Source organism: Bubalus kerabau, chromosome 10, assembly GCF_029407905.1.
Source record: "Bubalus kerabau isolate K-KA32 ecotype Philippines breed swamp buffalo chromosome 10, PCC_UOA_SB_1v2, whole genome shotgun sequence".
Taxonomy (NCBI): domain Eukaryota; kingdom Metazoa; phylum Chordata; class Mammalia; order Artiodactyla; family Bovidae; genus Bubalus; species Bubalus kerabau.
In genome coordinates, this window is record NC_073633.1 from 75,866,907 (window position 1) to 75,890,746 (window position 23,840).

The 23,840-nt window shown below is 39.7% G+C and overlaps 1 protein-coding gene across 4 annotated transcripts in view; it reads left to right on the forward strand.

Annotated features, from left to right (window-relative positions):
* Positions 1 to 7,197: 7,197 nt before the first annotated feature.
* The window catches only part of LOC129621605 (potassium channel subfamily K member 5-like), a 382,936-nt gene continuing 366,293 nt past the window's right edge, over positions 7,198 to 23,840 (forward strand). The window contains exons 1-4 of one of the 4 annotated variants that reach the window (XM_055538217.1): positions 7,198 to 7,449; positions 8,026 to 8,158; positions 8,499 to 8,558; positions 21,270 to 21,385. The gene's annotated coding sequence lies outside the window, so the exon portion shown is untranslated. The other 3 variants (XM_055538218.1, XM_055538219.1, XR_008699544.1) reach the window with 3 other exon arrangements.

Genomic DNA, 23,840 nt, shown 5'->3' on the forward strand with positions numbered 1-23,840 from the left:
TTTTTCAGTTTTAAAGTTTCCAGTTGCATTTTTTGTTTGTTTGCTTTTTGTTTCTTTTTTGTACTTTCTGTTTCTTTACTGAGAATCTCTATCCATTCATTTCAAATGTATTTTCCTCATGGAGAATAGTTACAATAGTTACTTGAAAGTCTCTGATCCTTTCAACATTTAACTGATCTTGAGGTTGGCATCTGTTGATTCTTTTCCCCTTGAGAACCGGTCATATTTTCCCGTTTCTTTGGTTGTCAAGTAGTTTCAGATTGTATCCTGAACATGTCAGAGTAATATTGCATAGGTTCGGAGTCTGTTTATAATCCTCAGGGGAATGTTGATGTTTTTGCTTTACCAGGCAGTTAATCTTGTTAGGCTCTGACCCTAAGTTCTTCTCGCCTTTGTGGGCAGTGGTTTAACTCTCAGTTCATTTATATAAACCTTTGCTGTGGTGCTTTGGGTCTGTTGGGTACCTGCACAGTTCAAGGGTTAGTCCGACACTTAGGTAGGTGGTTCCTATCTCATTTACATTCTCAGAGCTTTTGCTGATGTTGGTTTGAGTTGGTACCTTGCATACTTGACTCAAATGTTAGATTGAGCCAAGGGTTTCATACACAGAAGTGGGGGACCCCCTTTCTCTAGCTTTTTTCTCCTCTGAGGTTTCTCCTACTCACTCCACACCACAGGGTGATCATTTCCTGGTTTCTCTGGCTAGAAAGACGTTTTCTATTGGAATTTTAGCTGCCATTCCACACATTGCTTTGAAACTGGGACCAATTCTTAGGATGAAGCTGTATGAGAAAAGGAAAAAATGGAAAGCACACCCATCCCCCCATCCAACTGCTTTTGTTTACTTTCACAGTCCTCAGGTAGTTTTTTCTCCCCATATTTTTGTCAGAGTTTTTAGTTGTAATTAGTAGGTGGACTCGGAGAAGGCAAAGGCAGCCCACTCCAGTGTTCTTGCCTGGAGAATCCCAGGGACAGAGGAGCCTGGTGGGCTGCCGTCTATGGGGTCACACAGAGTCGGACTGAAGGGACAGTAGCAGCAGCAGCAGTAGGTGGACTAGCTGCCATGGTAGAACCAGAATCCACTGACCTATTTATTTTTAATATGGATAGATTTCAAAGATGCAGCAGAATCCTGAAGGAAAGCCAATCATATGCTTCCCCAAAATTCCCCACCCGACTCTGAAAAACACACAAGGCTTTCTGTGTTCTGGTTTTTAAATCTCATGGCATAGTAAAAGTCATTAAAAGCAAGGAAATACTTTACCTGGAAGAAGGTGTATTTAGGATTGGTATGGTCAGTTTTATTTTACTTTTTTCTAGGTGCAGACCTTTAATTTGTAGGATAGAAGGGAGCTATATAATTGTTTATTTCTTTGATTCTTTCCTTTGGGGCTGAGTGAAAAATAACTTTCTCTACACATGTGTATATTGCTTCAAAGGTAGCATAAAAGTGCCTTTTGTTTCCTTGAGTCATTTTGTTTAGTTTTAGACCTGTCACTTTTATTTATTTACCTGATCATCATATCTCTGACTATAATATAAATACAGTATATAATTACATTTTTGAAAATGGTTATTTACTTGTTGGCCCGCAGTGGTTTTTTTGGAGCTGTTACAGCCTATTTGTTAAACATAAGGAGTAGCAGCATGAAGCCCAGAGCTGATTCAGATAATTATTTTAAGTTGAGGACCGTAGCCCAGGTAAATAACAGCTGCTTTGGAATCATTACAGCTCAAGTGGTCAATGAATAATTTACCTTTCCTTTTAACTATAACGGATGAATATTTCAAGGTTACCAAAATATTAAAAAAGTCTTAAATATCCCTAGTTCATCTAGCTGTTATATTTTAAGGGAATGTTATGCACAGATACTCGGAGAAGGCGATGGCACCCCACTCCAGTACTCTTGCCTGGAAAATCCCATGGATGGAGGAGCCTGGTGGGCTGCAATCCATGGGTCGCGAAGAGTCAGACATGACTGAGCAACTCCACTTTCACTTTTCACTTTCATGCATTGGAGAAGGACATGGCAACCCACTCCAGTGTTCTTGCCTGGAGAATCCCAGGGACAGGGGAGCCTGGTGGGCTGCCGTCTATGGGGTCACACAGAGTCGGACACGACTGAAGCGACTTAGCAGCAGCAGCAGCAGCATACACAGATACTAGGATGTAGAGGTGCAGCCAGGAGAATTTTGTTGGGAGGGTGTGATTAGTGATGGGTAACATCAAAATCGGAGAAGGCAATGGCACCCCACTCCAGTACTCTTGCCTGGAAAATCCCATGGACGGAGGAGCCTGGTGGGCTGCAGTCCATGGGGTCACTAAGAGTCGGACATGACTGAGCGACTTCACTTTCACTTTTCACTTTCATGTATTGGGGAAGGAAATGGCAACCCACTCCAGTGTTCTTGCCTGGAGAATCCCAGGGACGGGGGAGCCTGGTGGGCTGCCGTCTATGGGGTCGCACAGAGTCGGACACGACTGAAGCGACTTAACTGCAGCAGTAGCAACATCAAAATGATCAGAGTGTGAACTTGGTTTTGGTAAACAACCCTAAAATCTATTTATTTATCAAAAAACTATGCAAAATGTGTTAAGGCTTTACACTGGCAACTTGGGCAGGGAATCTTGCAAAAGCAACTTTTCCCCATGGGATTTTCTTTCTGAATGTATGTTCTTTACTTAAGAAAATGCTTCCCACATTTCTGGCTTTCTATAGGTTCTGACATTTTGTGCTGAGTATTGTATGTAGCCAGGACCAGGAAATGCAGAGGTCTGTTTTTAAAACTGAAGGGGGCTTTTTTTCCATTGAAAATATTCTTTTATTATTACAAACACAGTGTATGTGTATTATAGAAAGTCTAAAAAATACAAATAAGCAAAAAGATAAGGCTATAAAAACATGATTTTTGTTATCCAGAGATGATTCCTGCCAACTCTTCATTGCATATCCATCCAAATCCCCTTCTAATTACGCTTCTATGTATTTTTGTTCCTCTGTTGTTCAGTTACTAAGTTGTGTCTGATTCTTCAGAATGAGATTATACCTTTCATACTATTTTGCCACTTGATTTTTAAAGACAAGGATCTCTACCTTCCCACATGCAATAAATGCACTTTTATTTTGTCTAATATCCAGTTCACATTCATATTTCCCCAATTGTTTAAGGGAACTTTAAAAATTTTTAAAAATTCGAAAATCAATCTTTGATTTCTAGGGACGTTATTCTAAATATTTGCCTCAATTGGTTGGATTCAGAGAATTCATGGGAGGTCTATGGCAGGCCTGATAGTTGGTATTGATAATCATGTGGTCAATTTGGCTATAGATTAATTGATTCTGATCACAGCTCTGGAGTTACCAAAACCAAAGATCAACCTGTGCTCTGGTGAATTGAGGGACTAAAATGACTCCCATTCTGTCAAGAACTTCTTAATAAAATTGAGAAAATATATAATGTGAAAAATAGAACAGTACTTAATATTTGTAGCATTTCACTTTCTTTTGTATTACTTTATATGATGCCTGATTAGGGTTTACCATGTGAGCAAGTTAGAACCTTTGGAAAGGACCCAGGTAATTGCTGACCATTAGAATGTATCCCATAAACAAGTTTTTTGGGTTTTTTTTTTAGTTTTGTCCCCTAAATGATATCACATGTCAGGAAAGAGTTACAGTTATTCCCAAAGAGCCAAAAGTAGTCCAAGGGAGGAACATTCTTTCACTGGAATCTCATCAGTTGATATTTAGAGGAAAGGATTTAGGAGGCTGAAAATATGGCTTGTTGCCTAAGATACACATATTTTACTCTTCAGAAACAAATTTCTGGAAGAGTAGCACTGTAACATTTAGATAAATGTGCCTAATTTTCTTTTTGTCCTTACATCCAAGTTTTTAAATATAAAAGTTGAAAATCTACAAATTAAATGAAATTGAGAAAATAGAGAAAAAAGGAAAATTATCATTATTTTATCTTCCTACTCAATTATTAGTGTTTTGATGTTTCCTCCAAATATTTTTCCTATGCATATACCATAGCTACTACCATATACATGTATACATATGTGTATATATACACAAATTTATATGAAAGTGCATACCATGCATATGTTGATGTAAGTACTTGCATGTTCATTTTATATACATATAGTGTGTACTTATATTTTTATATACAAATATATATATAAGTGGAGAAGGCAATGGCACCCCACTCCAGTACTCTTGCCTGGAAAATCCCATGGACGGAGGAGCCTGGTGGGTTGCAGTCCATGGGGTTGCTAAGAGTTGGACATGACTGAGTGACTTCACTTTCACTTTTCACTTTCATGCATTGGAGAAGGAAATGGCAACCCACTCCAGTGTTCTTGCCTGGAGAATCCCAGGGACGGGGTAGCCTGGTGAGCTGCCGTGTGTGGGGTCACACAGAGTCGGACATGACTGAAGTGACTTAGCAGCAGGAGCAGCAGCAGATATATAAGTATACATTATATGTGGGCTTCCCTGGTGACTCAGTGGTAAAGAACCCACCTGCCAACGCAGAAGCCACTGGTTCAATCCCTGGGTGGGGAAGATCTCCTGGAGAAGAAAATGGCAACTCAGTCTAGTATTCTTATCTGGGAGATCCCATGGACAGACAGAAGGGGCATGCAGTCTATGGGGTCGCAAAAGTCTGACATGACTTAGTGACTAAACAAAAACAAATACATTTCATGTACTAAGTACATAAACATATGTACTTAGCAATAGTCGAGCACTTTTCTCTGATTACTACAGCCTTTCTAATCAGCATTTGGTAATGGTTACATAGTATCTTCTTCCAGTGTTCAATAATTTATTTAGCCCTTCCACTATGGAAATATATTTTGTTCCTATTCAGAACCCAGTGTCTCCTGGCCCACCCACCAAGTATGCCGGAGATGCTCCGTGGAGGGTTCTTCCTCCCCTTTCCCTCCAGATCTCAGGGCATGGCTCCAATATCCACATTCTAGAATGTTCCCTCAAGGAGCCTGATCTCGGGTCAAGCCTCATTTCCGCTCTTTCACTCTGCTCTACTCTGATGGACTTGAGATTTTGAACTCTTCTTTCTCGTTAAGTCTGCCTTGCCAGAAAGTTGGACTCAAGTTCTGCGCTCTTCTCTGCCTCTTCCCAAACTGGTCTGCATCTTCCCATCTAGTCCCGGGTTTATAACTCTCGCCTGGGCCAGAGTGCTCGGCCTCAGCTCACCATTGGATGGGAATGAAAGTGGCAGGGGAAGGTCACTGGATCTTTAGTTTGTGCCTATTATAAATGACTCTGGGATGAACATTTTTTCATAAAATTTCCCCTCATACTTAGGATTATTTTCTTAGGATAGAATCCCAGAAATGGAATTACTGAATTTAAAATTATGACTGTTTTTAAAGCTGCGAATATTTGTTATCAGCTGAATATAGCTAATATTGAATAACCATTTCTGAGACAATATCTCATCTAATTTTTATACCAGTCTTGTGCACCTCCCCATCGTGGAGACATATATGGGTATGGGTAACACTACAGTGCATTGTTTTGGGTTGTCATCGTGGCATCTTCTTTGTTTATTCTAATTTAAAAGGCAACAATAGGCTTTGTTAATGTGTTTGCTTAATTCAGAGCGTGGGGAGTAGGTATAGTAGCAGAATAGGTTCATCAAGTAATTTTATTTCTTTTAAAAAAGAACTGTGTTTTTTTTTTGTTTGTTTGTTTGTTTTTGTTTTGAGCATTATTTGTACAAAAGATCCTCAGACATGAAGACAAAATCTGTTTTAAACCACAAGAAAAGGAGAGGGATCTTGGTTGATCAGGTATTTCAGCACCTAGTAGATGCCTAACTGTGTAGATATTGAGCTGTAATGTAGACTTCACAAATGGAGGACAAGAGAAGGACCCTGTCTGCTTTGGTGTTTCCAGAGCCAGGATGCTCAGTGCTGGACACTTGGTGGGTGCTCAGAAAATGTTTGTAGAATGAATGAAAATTTTATCAGTTCGAATTTGGGTCATCAGTGAGTGACAGAAACCCCAAAATAACAGTGGCTTAAACTGGATAAGGGGTTCCCAGGAGAAGCTAGTGGTAAAGAACCCATCTGCCAATGCAGGAGACATAAGAGACTTGGGTTCAATCCCTGGGTCAGGAAGATCCCCTGGAGGAGGGCATGGCAACCTGCTCCAGTATTCTTGCTGGGGAATCCATGGACAGAAGACCCTGGTGGGCTATAGTCCATAGGGTTGCAGAGTCGAACATGACTGAAGTGACTTAGCATGCATGCGAACTGGAAAAGTTTCTTTCTTACATAAAATAAATCTAGAGAAAAGCAGTCCAGGCTGTTTAAGGAAGGTTCATAATATCAGGGCCCAGTTACTTGTGTCTTATAACTCTGTATTCCTTGGCATGTTAACTTACTTTAGGGTCCCAACTCACTGTTTGAGCTCCGGCCATTGCATAAACATTTATAAGAAAAAAGAGAAAAGAAGAGCATGTTCCCTCTCTTTAAATTGCGTACAGCCCTTTTACTTATGTCATATTGGCCAGAACTTAGTCACATTGTCAATTCTAGGGTGAGGAGGTGATGAAATGTGGGCTTTGTTTTGGGGGCTATGTGCCTTAGGTAAAATCAGGAGCTCTGTTACTCTGGAAGAGGGAAAGAATGTATTTGGGGGACCACTAGCAGGATCTCTCATAGTGAACTTAAATCTTAGGAGGTGAAACTATGCACACATTAAATTTTAAATAATCACATAAAGCTTTTATATTATTGAAACCAAACAAATTGTATGGATGATATGAAGCACAGGGAGACCAACTGAAAGGATATAGTTGAGAACAGCGTCATAGCTGAGGGGTGGGACTGGGTACACAGAGGGTGGTAGGCAGAACTGGAAGCTAGTCCAAGGGCAGCAGATGTTTTATATTAGGTAGAGGTGGTAAAAATACAAAAATAAAATCATGTTGCTGATGAATAAAATCTATCTACTTTTGATCATGAAAAAAAGGTTATAGTAATACAGTTTCAAAATAAATATATTTTATTTAACGGGTACTTTTACTTCCTTGAAACAAATCTTTAAAGTCATGTTACTTGGACTTCCCCCTTCAAGCCTCCTGTGGTTCTTCTGTATTTAATCAGTGGTTCTACAAGGCCTCAATTTTCTTTATAAGGCTCTTCTGTTCTTTTACGGGGCACAGAGCACTCAGGGAATCCTTGTGGCCAATGGAAATTTCTTCCAGAGTTAGGGCACCATAGTTCTCCCCCCTCCCTCCTCTGCCCCACTTCCCACACCAGTTCAACAACTGTTGTCTCCTAAGTTTCCAGTACAAAAAAAAGGGGAATGAAAAACTCTTCCACGTATTTCCAGAGAGTTTCTTTCTCTTATTATTATTTTTTAAAAGCACACAGATAATACACATTCACCAAACAATGAGAAAACAGGGGTGAGCAAAAAGAAAAAAGTAATCTGTAATTCCACTCTCCAGTGTTCGCCACAGTTCATTTTTTTTTAATTGAAATATAGTTGATTTACAATATTGTTTGTTTTTGGTGTACATCAGTTATATATACACATATATATTCAGATTCTTTTCCATTATAGGTTATTATAAGATATTGAATATAGTTCTCTGGGCTATACAGTCGGTGCTTGTTGTTTATCTATTTTATATACAGTAGTTTGTGTCTGCTAATCCCAAATTCCTAATTTGTCTTTCCCTACCCCTTCTCCCTTTGGTAGTCAAGTTTGTTTCCTTTGTCTGTGGATCTATACATGTTTTGTAGATAAATTCATTTGAATTATGTTTTAGATCCCATAAATATCTTTTAATATTTGTCTTTCTTTGAATAGTTCATATTTTGTTATTAAGCCCTAAGAGAAATTTTAACTCCTTAAAAATATATTTACATAACCATTTATTTTAAAAAAACACTAGCAAATTAATGTTTTATAATTTGCATTTCAACTTAATAATCCAGTGTGAACTTTGGTCAAGATATAACTGATCATTATTTTACAGCTGCCTAATATTTTATTGGGAAAATGTGGAAGGACCAATTTTCAGTGATTCGAAAAGCCTGTGTGCTGTGCTTTTCATCAGGAAGTTAGAACTGAGTGGGAGCAGAAGGCTTGAAAGAAGGTCATCAGCAAAGGTTAGTCATACCCTTGCCCGAGGCTGAAAGACTGAATCTGATACCTGGACAACTGGTGCCTCCCAGAGGAGGCTGTCTGGAGAGGTGGCTGTCAGTGGGGATTGGTATCGCTCAGAGCCTGGGGCTCCCCCAGGAAGCGGCCTGGAGCCCAGGTGAGAGCCTCTTTGAAGGCAGATGGCTCTCAAGCCAGCTGGTGTTTGCAGAAAACCCTCATCTGCTGGATAAGGACCTGTCGTTTCTCCGGTTGGTGTTGGAGAAAAAGAGCTCTGTGTAACTGCTGTAGTTTTAGAACTTCTTTAGCTGCTACCTCATTCCCGTTACCTCACCCCTCATTCCACAGTTGCTTGCATTCCGCTACCACTATCTGATGGCCACGGAGAGCAATGACTTCATGAGCTAGGTATGTGTGGCGCTTAAGCTTTCCCACTCAGGAGCCTTTTGAAATAAAACTCAGATTAGCTAACTGCTAGGACTGGATAATCGAGTACATTTTTTAATGGTGACATAATGACTTTTCTCAGTTATTTCCTATTGTTTGAAGGGGGTCATTATCTCTCTGTGAAGCCACATCTGATATGGAGGCTGAAGTGAATTGCTGAAATACAGGCCCTTACCTCTGAATGGTAAGAGCCCACCTGCCTCCATCTAATGGGCCTTGCACCATCAGGACACTGAATGGATGCTGGGCGCTTGCAGGCTGCCCTGATGTTGTGCATTAAGGTTATATTCCTTATAATATGAGAGCTACATCTGACATAGTTTCTGTTCCACAAGAATAAATTTGTTCTTTCTTGAGAATAAATGACCTCAGGGATCGTTGGCTTTTAAGTGTTATAAATTTTTATGACATTATGAAAGGAATGGGGGCTATAGTAAGCCACTTAGTATTATATTTCCATTTTCTGGATAATGGATTAGATATAATGGCCCAGCAAATGTGAGTAGACTACAGAGAGACTAGAAATAGAATAGGACACAAAATATGCACAACAAAATCGCCTAAGAAAGTCAGGTTAGCTCTCCTCTGATATGACCAGTTGTTAAAATACAAAATACAAGGTAAATGCTGAGGAACAATGTTAATGATTGATGGGAAATTAAGTGAAAATAAAACCTGACTAAGTTCTTAGAGACCCTAAAACTGGAATTTGGAAAAGGTAAAGGTAGCCAGAATAGCAGAGACTCAGGCTAGATATCAAAAAGGAAACTAGGGAAGTGGATTGAGATAAAACCAGAAGATTCAGATGAGATGAATGCAGAGATGTGACCCTGAGGAAGAAAAAGAAGGAGAGAAATGCAGGAGGGAAGGAAAGAAAAAAGCAAGAAAGGAAGGAAGAGAAATAATTGCAAATATAATTTCTATGTGGAAATATAAATATTTCATAATGCTAAAGAAGTGTTTTTCATCTAGGAGAGCAGGGGTTTGAAACGAATTCACATATTAAATAGGATTCTGCGTGTTAAGAAGGATCATTTTTATTCTTTTTGATAGGAGAAATGGAAAGATAGTGAGAAAGATGCCTCATATTGCTAGGGGCTAATCTTTTTGCCTGGAAGCTGCTCTTACTCTTACTAGTTACAGAGTTAAAATAAGTAGCCTTTTTGTTTGCTTGTTTTGTTTTGTTTTTAGGGAAACTGAGGTCAAAGACAAAAGGAACTGTGTGATTTGGTAGTCAAGGCCATTGGCATCGGGCTATGTGTCCATGGGAGCTGGCATGCAGAGAAACAAAATACCCTGAGAAACAGATGGGGAAACAGCCAGAGAACCATAAAGCACTTTGCTGGACATCACATTGCTGAAAGTTGGCATAGCAAATTCTCTCATCATTTAAGCATTACGAAGGAGTTCAGTGACTCAGGGGCAAGTCATAGACTGACTGGCAGGAATCAACTGAAAGGATGTTCCAACGCTATATATTTAGATGTTGTCACTTTATGTCTGTCTCAGCCTCTGTTTCCACATCTGTAAAATGATGGCATTGAAATAGATGATTGTGGCCCTAGTGAGGGCTAGAAAGAGGGCTAGGGCTTTCGCAGTTGGGAAAGTTGAGTGTTTTATCTAAGATAATAGTGAATCAGTCTTCTAGGCAAAGCTAACTAGGAGTACCAAATCTATAGGAGTCATGAGGCTTAAGTGGTGGTGGGTCAAAGATAGAAGAGCGAGTTTCTAGGACACAGTCTCCAGACAGGGTCAAATGGCCAACTTTGGCATTTTGTTGTTAAGACCTTCTTTCTTGCTGTGCTCTGTACCTGAGCCATGTCAGTCCTAAAGCAGCTATATATGGGAGCAGCTGTTAAATACAGATACTGTATTTGTGAGAAAAGTTTGTAAGTATCAGAAAATAAGGGAGCCAACCTAAACAATAAAAAAGAAGTGATTATTAGCAGGGGTGCTTGGCACTTTGGTAACAGACTCAAAGACTGGAAGGCTGTTGGGACTTTCCATCCTGGTCTTTGTTCCTCTTGTATCTCTGCTTGGTCTGTTAGGCATAACCTTATTCTCATCAGCACTGTCAGTGCATAGCTGGAATATGGTGTCCCGTCTTGGACTTTACATCCTGAGGGTGCACATGAAGACTGTTCAAAGAAGAGCCATAGGAATGATTAAAGAGCTAAAAAAAATTTAGCCCTGAGAGGAGATGCTAGAGAACCAGGGATAATTCATCAAGAAAAAGTCTGCTGTTGGGCATAATGCAGTTATAAGGATATGATGGATTATTAGTGGAAGATGGTTGTGACTGATATTATTTGCCTTTACTAAGAATAAACTAAGAGGGGATAGACTCCAATCACAGCAAAGGGGATTCAGGCTGGATGAAAAATGGGGGGGTAAAGGCAATGGAGACTAGAAGCATCTTGATGACTTTCAAGGGAAGGCTGAGACCTCACCTCTAGCAGTTCTGACAAATAGGTGATTCTTATCTCTGTGGAATATTTGCTCTGTCTTCAGGCAATGAGATGACCTGGAAGGGCCTCCAGCCATTCTTCATTTGCGGGGACAGATATTTGGTTGGGTCAGAGAAGTTCTGATTTTTTTTTTTTACCTGCCATATCAGTGTTTGAGGGACTTCTTATGCACATTGGTATTGGCTCAGGCTTACAAGTTAAAACTGGACACGGAACAACAAACTGGTTCCAAATAGGGAAAAGGAGTACATCAAGGCTGTATATTGTCACCCTGCTTATTTAACTTATATGCAGAGTACATCATGAGAAACGCTGGGCTGGAGGAAGTACAAGCTGGAATCAAGATTGCCAAGAGAAATATCAATAACCTCAGATATGCAGATGACACCACCCTTATAGCAGAAAGTGAAGAGGAACTAAAAAGCCTCTTGATGAAAGTGAAAGAGGAGAGTGAAAAAGTTGGCTTAAAGCTCACATTCAGAAAACTAAGATCATGGCATCTGATCCCATCACTTCATGGCAAATAGATGTGGAAATAGTGGCTGACTTTATTTTTGGGGGCTCCAAAATCACTGTAAATGGTGATTGCAGCCATGAAATTAAAAGATGCTTACTCCTTGGAAGGGAAGTTATGACCAACCTAGACAGCATATTCAAAAGCAGAGACATTACTTTGCCAACAAAGGTCTGTCTAGTCAAGGCTATGGTTTTTCCAGTGGTCATGTATGGATGTGAGAGTTGGACTATAAAGGAAGCTGAGTGCCGAAGAATTGATGCTTTTGAACTGTGGTGTTGGAGAAGACTCTTGAGAGTCCCTTGGACTGCAAGCAGATCCAACCAGTCCATCCTAAAGGAGATCAGTCCTGGGTGTTCATTGGAAGGACTGATGTTGAAGCTGAAACTCCAGTACTTTGGCCACCTGATGCAAAGAGCTGAATCATTTGAAAAGACCCTGATGCTGGGAAAGATTGAGGGCAGGAGGAGAAGCGGACAACAGAGGATGAGATGGTAGGATGGCATCATCAACTCGATGGACATGGGTTTGGGTGGACTCCGGGAGTTGGTGATGGACAGGGAGGCCTGGTGTGCTGCGGTTCACGGGGTTGCAAAGAGTGGTACATGACTAAGCAACTGAACTGTACCATTACATCATCTTCTGTGTTCATTAGTCTCAAGTTGACAAAGTGTATTTACATTAGATTTGCAAATTTGAGATATATTTTTTGTTGGTTATTTAGAAAAATGAATTTATGTTAGGTTTGCAGCTTTGTCTAGCTGACACAGTGCATTTATGTTAGATTTGCAGTTTGGGGACATATTTATTGCTGTTTTTAGAAAATATTTAAATAATATGATGTCTAAGCTGCTTCTTGCCTTCGGAGCATCCAGTGGCTATTTCACAGATGTGAGTCTGAACTGATTATTTAGTTTTCAATCACATGATTTGGTTTTTCAAGTAAAAATAATTAATATATGCCCTTCAACTGTAAAAGAAAAATAATTACAATTTTTTCCACTTAACTGCTTTAAACTCAACCGTTACCTCATTCAGGTACACGTGACTCAAGTAATTGAAAGCTGCTCAGCTCACAGTGTGAGAGCAGAGGCGGGGAGTCACATTTTGTAATGAGGTCCTTAAAACCAACTCTACAAGTTGGCTGTTTTACATGTTAAATGAAAATCTTCCGATGAAGCAAAAAGTCAATTGAAACTTTCATTTAGTTTTTATCAGGAAAATGGCTTCAGATATTTCCCAGCTAAATGCACAGAAAAATTGTAAGGACCGGGGAAGTGTTTTGGGTTGTTTCATGGCTAGAAAATCATTGGAATAAAACTCGCCCTCTTATTTTGATTCCTTTCCCTGGTGCATTCAGCCCTCAATTGCAAGTCCCTCTCTAGGTTGGTGGTATCTTTGACCAGCTGGAAGTGGTTTTAGTGCTGAACAGGACTCTCTTCTAATAATACGAAGCTGTCACAAAAAATAAGGCCTTGGAATAACAATAAACTATGTCTGCATCTGATAATTACACACAGAATTTGTATGCACCACACATTCTGACACTAATTGAGTGTCTTGCTTCCAGATGGATGTCAGTTTCAGTCATGCTATGATGCCTTCTCCCATAGACTACCAACTTCACCACTATTATAGGCCCTAATGATAGAAATTTCATATTGATCTCCAGTTATTACAGCCCCAAGTGTTATATTTGGAATAATTTTGCATTGTTTCTCTGTAAGGTTTGGGTGAAATTACAAAGAACTGGGTTCAGGGGTCTGCTAGCCTTCCCCAGCCCCCATCATTCAGGTGCAGGGTGTCTTTGACGAGAACGCAGCCTGCGCCACAGCTGCTAACAAGGTCGGATGACAGTGGGCTGGGGAGGCTTCCAGGCAACCCAGGCTACTGTAAACAGCTTGTGGTGGATGCAGTGGGAATCCAGGGTGAGGAGAGCTGGCTTCTCTTTGAGCGGGGCAGGCAGCAGAAGGTCAGAGGAAAAGCCAAGGGCACAGTGAGGCCAGCAGAGTGGAATTCAGACATCTTCTGATGAACGGACTGTTATGGGTTGGGGCCCCAACTACTGCAGGAGCAGTGCTCACCCAAATCCTTCACCCCAGGTATCCTTGAAGTCCTTTATTAAGCAGGGCATTTCATCCTGATTTCAGATTATACCCCCAAGCACTAGTCTTGGAACCATTAGGTTTCTCCTTCATTTCTTTTTTAATGATAACATTCTCTTTCCCAGAAAGATGAGATGTTATTTTAATAATAGCTCAAGGCAAAGACTGAGCTTCTGTCCTTCAGTGTTGATCCAGCCATGGAGCCCTTGGGTACAAGGCCAGCCTAGATATTCTTCCTTCCCCTAATGGTGCTTAGGCTCTGCTTGCAGTTAGGTGGGCATCCCAAATCTAAGAGTAAGCAACTCAGTTGGGTTGAGTGCACCTTCAGTGAGGGAAATGCATACAGGTTCACTTAGACACAGCAAGCTCACCACATTACACTGAGGATGGGATTTATTCCCCCAACTGGTTAAAAGGAGAACTGCCTAAGATGATTGATCTACCCTGTAGACATTTTTGCAACAGATAGAAATAACTAGCACTTTCCACTGAGAGTAGGCAGTGTCCGAGTCCTATTACTGTACTGTGTTGGGCTATTCCTGTCCCTTGTCAGCTCTGGGGGCTTGGAGCACCCCCAGGCACAGAGTGGGATGGGACTGAGGGTGGGTGAGTACAAGATGACTGACAAAATCCTGAAGTAGATATACTTAACTTTCATCTCTTCCTGACGTCCGTTTTTAGATTGGCTGAAGATAGATGGCTGAGCTTTGAGAGCGAGGACAATGGCAAAGAGAGCAGTCTTATTCTTTAAGTTTTTCTTTTCCTGTTGTTTGTTTGTTTGTTTTCATTACTTTGGCTGCCGTGTGTGGCATGGAGGATCTTAGTTCCCTGACCAGGGATTGAACCTGTCCCTGCTGCATCGGGAACTTAGAGTCTTAACCACTGGAACACTAGGGATGCCCCAACAGTTTTGTTAAAAGGTGTTGGGGGGATGGTATTAGATGGCTTCAAGAAAGTTAAGGATTTGCTCCTAAATGTGGACTTGAAGCAGTGGACTTGGAGCCATGTATGGATGAGTGAGGGGTAAGTCAGCCCAGGACAAAGCACAGTGAATTACCGAGGCGGGTGTGGATTCACCTCTGCTGCCTGACTGATTCCTGGTGCCATGTGGTCTCTCCTTCTAAGTAGCTGACTGCATGTGCTCCTGTTTTGGAGCTGGCGAGAAGGTGTTTGCGGGAAGAAGATCCTGGGGAAGTCTGTACCCCAGGTTCTGGAATAAGCAGAAGACAGCCCTGCTCCCCAGCATAGTGACAGCTGAAAGTCACGAGGGAGCCTTCTGTTTGGGTGTCATGACCTTTCCTGTCACATCTCTGCATTGTGGCAGGTTGCTGGGGAGGAGATTGGTGTGACAGGCTCACCTTTCAGCATGCCTCAATCACACCATTTAGATTGCAGGCGGGAAGAGGCAGGAGAAAGAGGCGAGCTGGTCATGTTTCCTAAACACCCTCTTCTCTCCATCAGGACCAGGTCACAGAGGTCACCTGTCATGTGCGAACATCCTGATGATAAGGGGAGGCCTCTCCCTAATCCCTCGAGTGTGGCGTTTGCATGGGTTATTAAAGAAGGGGTGTTTATCTCACCTGGGCCATTGTCCACACACACACATCCCAAGCCCCCCTAACAAGCCCCTCAGCTAAGATGCCCCCTTAGTGAGAATCCAGCCTTCACAGTGGGGAACTCTTGATTTTTAATTATGCCGGAAACCACTTTCTCTTCTCCCTCCTTTTAAAAATGATAAATGACTTAAGGAGAAGCAGACACAATTGTGTGTTTTCAGTATCGTGTAGGAGATTTGGAGGAAGAATTATGATGGGTTGAATTTGAATTTGCTTAGCTTTGACTAAGATAAATTGTCACTAAAATCATAAGTTTGCATATTTTCACAATCAAGCCCATTTCAATTTTGAAACTAGCTATTCTTTATAGGGTTTTTTTCAGCAACAGGGAAGAAATGGGACGATAATGATCAGATTAGAAAAATACCATTAAAAGCACTGAGACAGTTGATTTGCTGGGTTGAAATATTTGGTTAGGATGCTGTTCTCCTTGCTTTCCCTATAGCAGGAAGTGTGAGGAAACTGTTTATGTGGCCACTGCTGTTGAAACTGAAATTATTCCTTGTCATAGCAAGCGCTATGATGTTCTACAAATAATGGAAATTGACCTTTGTTCACATCATTATACAAAATACATTTCTAAGTCATCTTCATAATGCCCAGATAAAGACAATGGACTTACTCTGGACAAAATTTTCCTAAAGATGATATATTTGTAATTAATTGTATGCATAGACCACCTCTGAAATAATATAGTAGAAACTGGTAACTTTGGCTCCCTCTGTGAAGAACAACTGGATGATTGGGAGAGTGGGCTATTATTTAATCATTTTAAAACTAGCCATTGGAATATTACCTATTAAAATGAAAACTTAAAAATTCTTTTAAATATTTTTCTTTACTGAAAAGTGGATACCATGCCATGACTATGTGTGGTTGACCCATTGTATATATTCAGCCCCCCTGGCTTGAGTTGAAGACAGGCACAGAGATGTAGGCTCAGGCATGAAAGGAGTAACAGAAGCAAAATCTATCAGAACGATTGTCCCAGCACATCTCCCCGGAACATCTATGATTGTACTTGGCTGCATGCCAATGTTAATTTAAATGTGAATTTAAGATCAACCACTACTTACTATTTATCTTATAAATGTGTTCCTAGTAGGACAACATTTAGAAGTGTTGATAAAGGAAGTCACCCATAATCTAACTGCTCAGAAATCATTGTTGTTAACCTTTTAAAATATATCTGTATAGGCCCTTCTCTATGTTTATCTCTTTACATATGTGACTGTGTCTGTGTGTATGGCCATGTGTGACGATATCAACTAAATTCCCTCTAAGGACCAGGCAGATAACATAAATGTGTAAACTTAGAGAATGATGAGGATTTTGCTAAGCTGGAGAATTTACACCTAGCCTAAAAGTACTCAAAGTTGTAAAAATAGGCTGCCAAATATAACAATCTGTAGGTGGGGTTTAGCTTGTAGGGCACTGGTTTGTTTCATAAGAGGTCACCAAGGTTATTATTTTCTTCTATATCTTTTCAGAGATATTCTCTCTGTGTGTGTGTGTGTGTGTGTGCATTTTATATGTGCACAGACACATGAATCCATTCCTTCCCGCTTCTTTTTGTTAAGCAAGTGGTAGCATGTCAGTTGCAGTTTTAACTCTAGACTCAGTTGAACCTTTTGGCTGCACTATCATCCTGTCTGTATTATCACTTGTTACCTCTCTTCTGATCTCCTCCTTCATTCTTTTTGATCTTCTTCTGGGGGTGTAGGGGTTCAACCCTACTATAGTATATTTGCATTTCTTTTATAGTAAAAAATATCTTCACTTTATACCTTATATAATTTCATACCCTCTTCTCTTCACTTTAAATCTTAAATTGTACCAAGTTCCGTTTTATTTTCTTCCCCCTGCCTTGTTAGTATCACCATCACTCATCAGTTATGATTATCTTCAGATTCTATTAGCATGTTGTTATGCCTGCTGCAAAAATCCTAAGAGATGTTAAATAGCACTAAGCCTGAGGTTGACCCTTGGGTCACCCTATTAGACTCAACCACCTTCCCTAAATTGAATACTATGTCATCCATCATTGTATATTCTAAATGCTCTTGCCAACAGCTTTTAGCTATAAGGAGCTCCTTTCAGTATCTACCATCTGCTACCAACCCCCATCTAACCGTGTAACAAATTTAATGAAGAATCTTGTTCCACTAATAAGATTATTAGGCATGATTCTGTTGACAGTGCACACATTGGCAGCTTTTCTTAAGAGCTTTTTAAAAAATTGCTTGGCTGCAGATAATTTGTATAAAAGAGCCATTTCTTCCAAAGCACTTAGAGTGAACAAAGTGAATAGAACTGAGTTCTTATCTTGATTTGATTGATGTATCATCTTGATTTAACTACTGAGCCTTGATTTCCTTGTTGATAAAACAGGGTTAATAATATCCACTCCAGTTATGTTACAGGGTTATTGGAATAAACTTACAAAACAAATGCAAAAACAACCTTGTTAATTGCTATGCATTGATCCTTTTCCACTCTAGGGCTGCTCCACAGTAAGCTGAGAAAATCAGTAGCATTGGATTTACACTTAAGCTATTTTAAAATTGCAATTTCCCCTTGAAACTTCTTACTTTCCTTTAGTCTCTTCCCTAATACTCTCTTTATACAGCAGGTGACTTTGACCTGAGATTCTAGGCAAAAGCTTTCTCCATGTCAGTGTCAAACTCCAAAATCCTAACTTTCAGTCTCTTTCATTGAAGAGGACAGACTCAGTCCTTCCTGCTGGTGCACCCTATCGTCTATTACCTGCCTTCTCTCACCTCGCTGACTTCGCTCTATCTTTCTTTTTAAAAAATATTTATTTATATGTTTGACTCTGCTGGGTCTCAGTTGCAGCATGAGGGATCTTTAGTTGTGGCATTCAAACTCTCAGTTTCGGCAAGAGGGATCTAGTTCCCCAACTAGGGATCAAAACTCGGCCCACTGCATTGGGAGTGCAGAGTCTTAGCCACTGGATTGTCAGGAAAGTCCCTGATCTATCTTTCTAAGGTATAATTTCCCTCCTCCTCTATTGGCTCTTTCTCTCCCTCAAGTGTACTCGTGTTCCTTTTTCTAAAATCCTTTCCCTAGTGCAGCTCTTCCCTCGAGACTAGCACTCATTTTCTCTTTCTTATCTTACCACTATATATCTGTTCCTCACAGTCCCTTCCCACTCACTCTGGCCTTAGCTTCTTGCGGTCCATCCTTCCATAATGTCCTGTGGCATCTGATGCCTTGAAGGCCACATTCTAATATCCAAACTTGCTAGTTTTAACTTAGTTCTCATCTTACTTGAATATTTTTTAACTTCATTTAACATTATTGGCAATAAAGCTTATTTGTTGTTCAGTTGCTCAGTCGTGTCCAACTCTTTGTGACCCCATGGACTGTAGCACAGGACTGCCAGGCTTCCCTGTCCTTCACTATCTGCCAGAGTTTGCTCAAACTCAAGTCCATCGAGTCAGTGATGCCATCCAACCATCTCATCCTCTGTCACCCCTTCTCCTCCTGCCTTCAATCTTTCCCAGCACCAGGGTCTTATCCAATAAGTTGGCTCTTTGCATCAGGTGGCCAAAGTATTGGAACTTCAGTTTCACCATCAGTCCTTCCAATGAATATTCAGGGTTGATTGCCTTTAGGATTGACTGGTTTGATCTCCTTGCTGTCCAAGGGACTCTGAAGAGTCTTCTCTAGCACCAGTTTGAAAGCATCAACTCTTTGGCACTCTGCCTTCTTTATGGTCCAACTCTCACATCTCTACATGAATACTGGAAAAATCATAGCTTTGACTGTATGAACCTTTGTTGGCAAAGTGATGTCTCTGCTTTTTAATATGCTGTCTAGGTTTGTTATAGCTTTTATTCCAAGGAGTAAGCGTCTTTTAATTTCTTGGCTCTAGTCACCATCTCCAGTGATTTTGGAGCCCAAGAAAATAAAGTCTGTCACTGTTTTCATTTTTTCCCCCCATCTATTTGTCATAAAGTGATGGGACTGGATGCCATGATCTTTGTTTTTTGAATGTTGAATTTTAAGCCAGCTTTTTCACTCTCCTCTTTCACCTTCATCAAGAGGTTCTTCAGTTCCTGTTTGCTTTCTGCCATTAGGACTGTATCATCTGCAAATCTGAGGTTATTGATATTCCTCCAAGCAATCTTGATTCCAGTTTGTGCTTCATCCAGCCTGGCACTTTACGTGATGTACTCTGCATATTATTACATTCTCAATTAAGGCTGGTTTCTCTTTTTTCTGCTTCTAGGTTCTGTTTCCAAACCTTGATGGTCTTATCAAATTACATGTCTTCTATGGATAATCCCCTAATACTAGGTTATATCCTAATTGCAGCCCGCATTTCCAGCAATCGACAAGACAGCTCCATATGCAGGTCATGATGAAGCCATTCAAACTCAACATTTCAAAGTCAAACTCCTCATCTCCTCAATGCTAATCTGTACACTTGTTCTCCCTATTTCCATTCAGATGGTTTTTACTATAAATTGACAATTACTACTAAAGCTGCAAAATGAGGAATTAGGTGGAGAGAAAATCAGGAAGAATATTAGAGTAGTAGTAGGCCAAGTGAAATTAGCATGAACCACAAGAGAAAACCAGGCAGGGGGCAAGAAACTGACATCATGCATTTTGCTTAAAATAGAGTCAGAAGATCAGGACTTCTTAGTATGCCAGTGTTTGTATTTTGAGTCTTCAGTCAAGGCTCCTGATTGGTAGATACAAAGCTTAGGCCTGCATCCCCAGTAATTTGTTGTTTTAAAACTGCTGTGTGATAAATACATCTCTTTTAGACTATCTAATTCCTTATACTCACATTTAAAATTTATGCATTCTTCATTATCCCTTCTTACTATGAAATATTTTAAACATACAGAGAAGTATAGATAACAGATACTTCATTACCATTAATCATCTTGCCACTTTGTCATATTTTTGCAGCCATTTGTAAAGCATTTTATCTTGAAATAATTTTAGACTTAAAGATTGCAAAAATAATATATCCTTCATCTTACATTCTCAAATGTTAACCCTGTGGTTTACAAAACTATAGCACAATGATTGAAACCATAAAATTAATACTGATACAATACTCTTAACTAACATACAGACCTTATTTATATGTTACCAGTCTTACCCACTAATGTCCTATATTGCCTCTAGGATAGCTCCTCATCTTCTTTTTTTTAATGATTTGATTTGACCCTTTAAAAAATACTGGCCAGTTATTTTGTGGAATGTCTCTTAATTTAGATTTGTCAGGGGAAACAGTGGAAACAGTGGCTGACTTTATTTTTGGGGGCTCCAAAATCACTGCAGATGGTGACTGCAGCCATGAAATTCAAAGACACTTACTCCTTGGAAGGAAAGTTATGACCTAGACAGCATATTAAAAAGCAGAGACATTACTTTGTCAACAAAGGTCCATCTAGTCAAGGCTATGGTTTTTCCAGTAGTTATGTATGGATGTGAGAGTTGGACTATAAAGAAAGCTGAGCACCGAAGAATTGATGCTTTTGAACTGTGGTGTTGGAGAAAACTCTTGAGAGTCCCTTGGAGTGCAAAGAGATCCAACCAGTCCATCCTAAAGGAGATCAGTCCTGGGTGTTCATTGGAAGGACTGATGTTGAAGCTGAAACTCCAATACTTTGGCCACCTGATGCGAAGAGCTGACTCATCTGAAAAGACCCTGATGCTGGGAAAGATTGAGGGCAGGAGGAGAAGGGGATGACAGAGGATGAGATGGTTGGATGGCATCACTGACTCAATGGACATGGGTTTGGGTAGACTCCGGCAGTTGCTGATGGACAGGAAGGCCTGGCGTGCTGTGGTTCATGGGGTCGCAGAGTCGGACACAACTGAGTGACTGAACTGAACTGAACTGATGTTGAAATTCATGGTATGCATTTTTAGCAAGAACAGCACAGAAGTGACTTTGTGCCCTTTTTGGTCCATCACATCAGGACGTTCTCAATGTTGATGTGTTCCATTACTGGTGATGTTCATTTTGATCACTTGGCTGAAGAGATGCTTTCCAGGTTTCTCCACTGAGAAATTACTCTTTTTCCCTTTGCAATTGGTAAGTATGTTTAAGTATCTTATGTAGAAATATACTGACTATGCAGATAGCCTGTTTTTCACTATATCTTAAGCATCCATTAAGGACTCTTGTGGCCACAATGATTATGTTGGTTTTTGCTCAATGGTGTTTTCATTCTCTTGATGTCAGACCATATCAACCCTGTATATGTTCTCATTCATGACTTTTATCTTGACTACATGTATATGGATCCATAAATAATCCATAATAATAATAAAATAATCCATAATCCATAAATAATGTAGTTTGGGCATATTTTATAGCACTAAGTGAAGTGAGCTCAGTCATGTCCGACTCTGCGACCCCATGGACTGTAGCCTATCAGGCTCCTGCGTCCATGGGATTTTCAGGCAAGAGTGCTGGAGTGGATTGCCATTTCCTTCTCCAGGGGATCTAATGTTTGAATATATATATATATATATATATATATATATTTAACTATACTTTTACAAATTCACATAGGTACATATGGCTCAACATCTTATTATTTTAACTGCTGTATAATATCCCATTGTAGGATTATATTAAATTTATTTATTTTTCATTGCTTAATAGATGTTTGACTGTACCCAATTTTTGTTGTTATGAGCATGTTCTTTTTTTAAATTGGAGAATTGCTTTACAATGTTGTGTTGATTTCTGTCGTATAGCAATGTGAATCAGCCATAAATATACTCCTGAACCTCTCTCCCACCTCCTCCCCGCCATCCCACCTCTAGGTTGTCACAGAGTAAATATATTCTTGTAAGCTATCTGCATGAACTGTTATGTTCCACTGGATTACATACTTGAGGTATAATTACTAGGCCTTAATGTATGCATGTTCTCAACCTCATTAGCTTTCGTCTCTAAGACGTTTGTTTTTATTTATGCTACTACCAGTCTTGTGTATCCCTATGTCTATACATCTTCACCAAATCTTGGTTTTATTAGACATTTAAGTTTTTGCTTATAGGAGTAAAGTGGTTTTTGTTGTTTTTATCTGCGTTTCCCTGTGTATTAGTGAGGCTGAACATGTTTTTTAGCCATTTCTCTCCTGTAAGTTGCTTGTAATTTTCTGCCCATTATTCTATTGGATTGTTGTTCTCTTATTAATTTGAAGATTTTTACAAGTTTCACCTACTGGCACTTTGCTAGTTATCTGTGATGCAAGTATCTTCTCTCAGTTGATGACTGGTTTTCTTGTCTTCTTCTTTTTTTATTTTTATTTTTTTTATGGATTGTTTTCTAACCTTGCTCAAAGTATCTTTTCATCCTTCTCATTTTAATTCAGTCTTCCAAGTGGGTTTCCTAATTGGGCATATTAATGAAGTAGCCTTTGACATACTACTCATAAATCAATTTCTTTTAACTAAATTTTTTTCACCTAGAGTTTGAAAAAACTGGATGAGTTTAAAATGAATTTTTGGACTCAAGGATCAGAAACGCATTCAGAGATGTTTGAAACAAAAACAAAAAAAGAAAGAAAGAAATCAAAAAGCAACTTTGATCCTGTCACAAGTGAAGTATAGCCTTCATCTATTTCTTTGTAATAGAATCTGAAGCTGGGAAGCAGGGCTCTTTGAAATATGTAATATCCAATTTAAAATTCACTGAATTTTAGAAATAAAGAACTAGAAGGAATCACAGGGACCATCTGGTTCAACCCTCTCATTTTACAGGAAATAGAGGCTCAGAGAGATGAAATGAAATATTTAGGGTTGAGATCTAGTTTCTTTGCCCCCAAAGATTCTGAATTTTGAAAGGATGGATTTAGCCCTTCATTCTCTCAAGGGAATGAGACTCTCACAATTTGACTTGGGCACACATAATATCCTGTAAGTTTCCCTCTTTTTTTGATGTATGACTGTCTCCCACCCCCCTGCCATTTACTATCACTCTTGGAATTGAATATAAGTCCTGGTCAAATGCTTTGGACATATAGCAATTCATATTCTGCTGAACCTAATGGAGATTATAAATCAGTCTGCAGAATGAGTGGGGGACTTCCGTTTTCTCTTTGTTTTCTTTCTTCTTTTTTTTCTTTTATTAAGATCCATTTCCCTTCTCTAGGGAGAGAATACAATAATATTCCTTCTCGGAATTAGGAAACTTCGGTTAGAAATAAATCTCTCCAAATGGTTAGCTGAGAGTCCCTTGAGCAAGACTGAAAGGCCCCCATATTTTTTCCCACTTATTTTTCTTATACAGAGTCTGCTTCTAAATGGCCTAAAGGTTTATTTTGGTTAAATCAGTTTTCTTTTCTAAATAAAGTGCTAAATGAGGGGTTATGTTTCTAGTTAGAGTCCTTCTTGGTGCTGAATGTCTATGAATCTAGGATAAGATACATCAAAAGGGCTTTGAGAAAAAGCAGAGCAAGCAACTGAATATAGAAATCCTTTGGGATCCCTAGTAATGACTATCGATCTTAACTGCCCGGTGTTGTTAAATCACC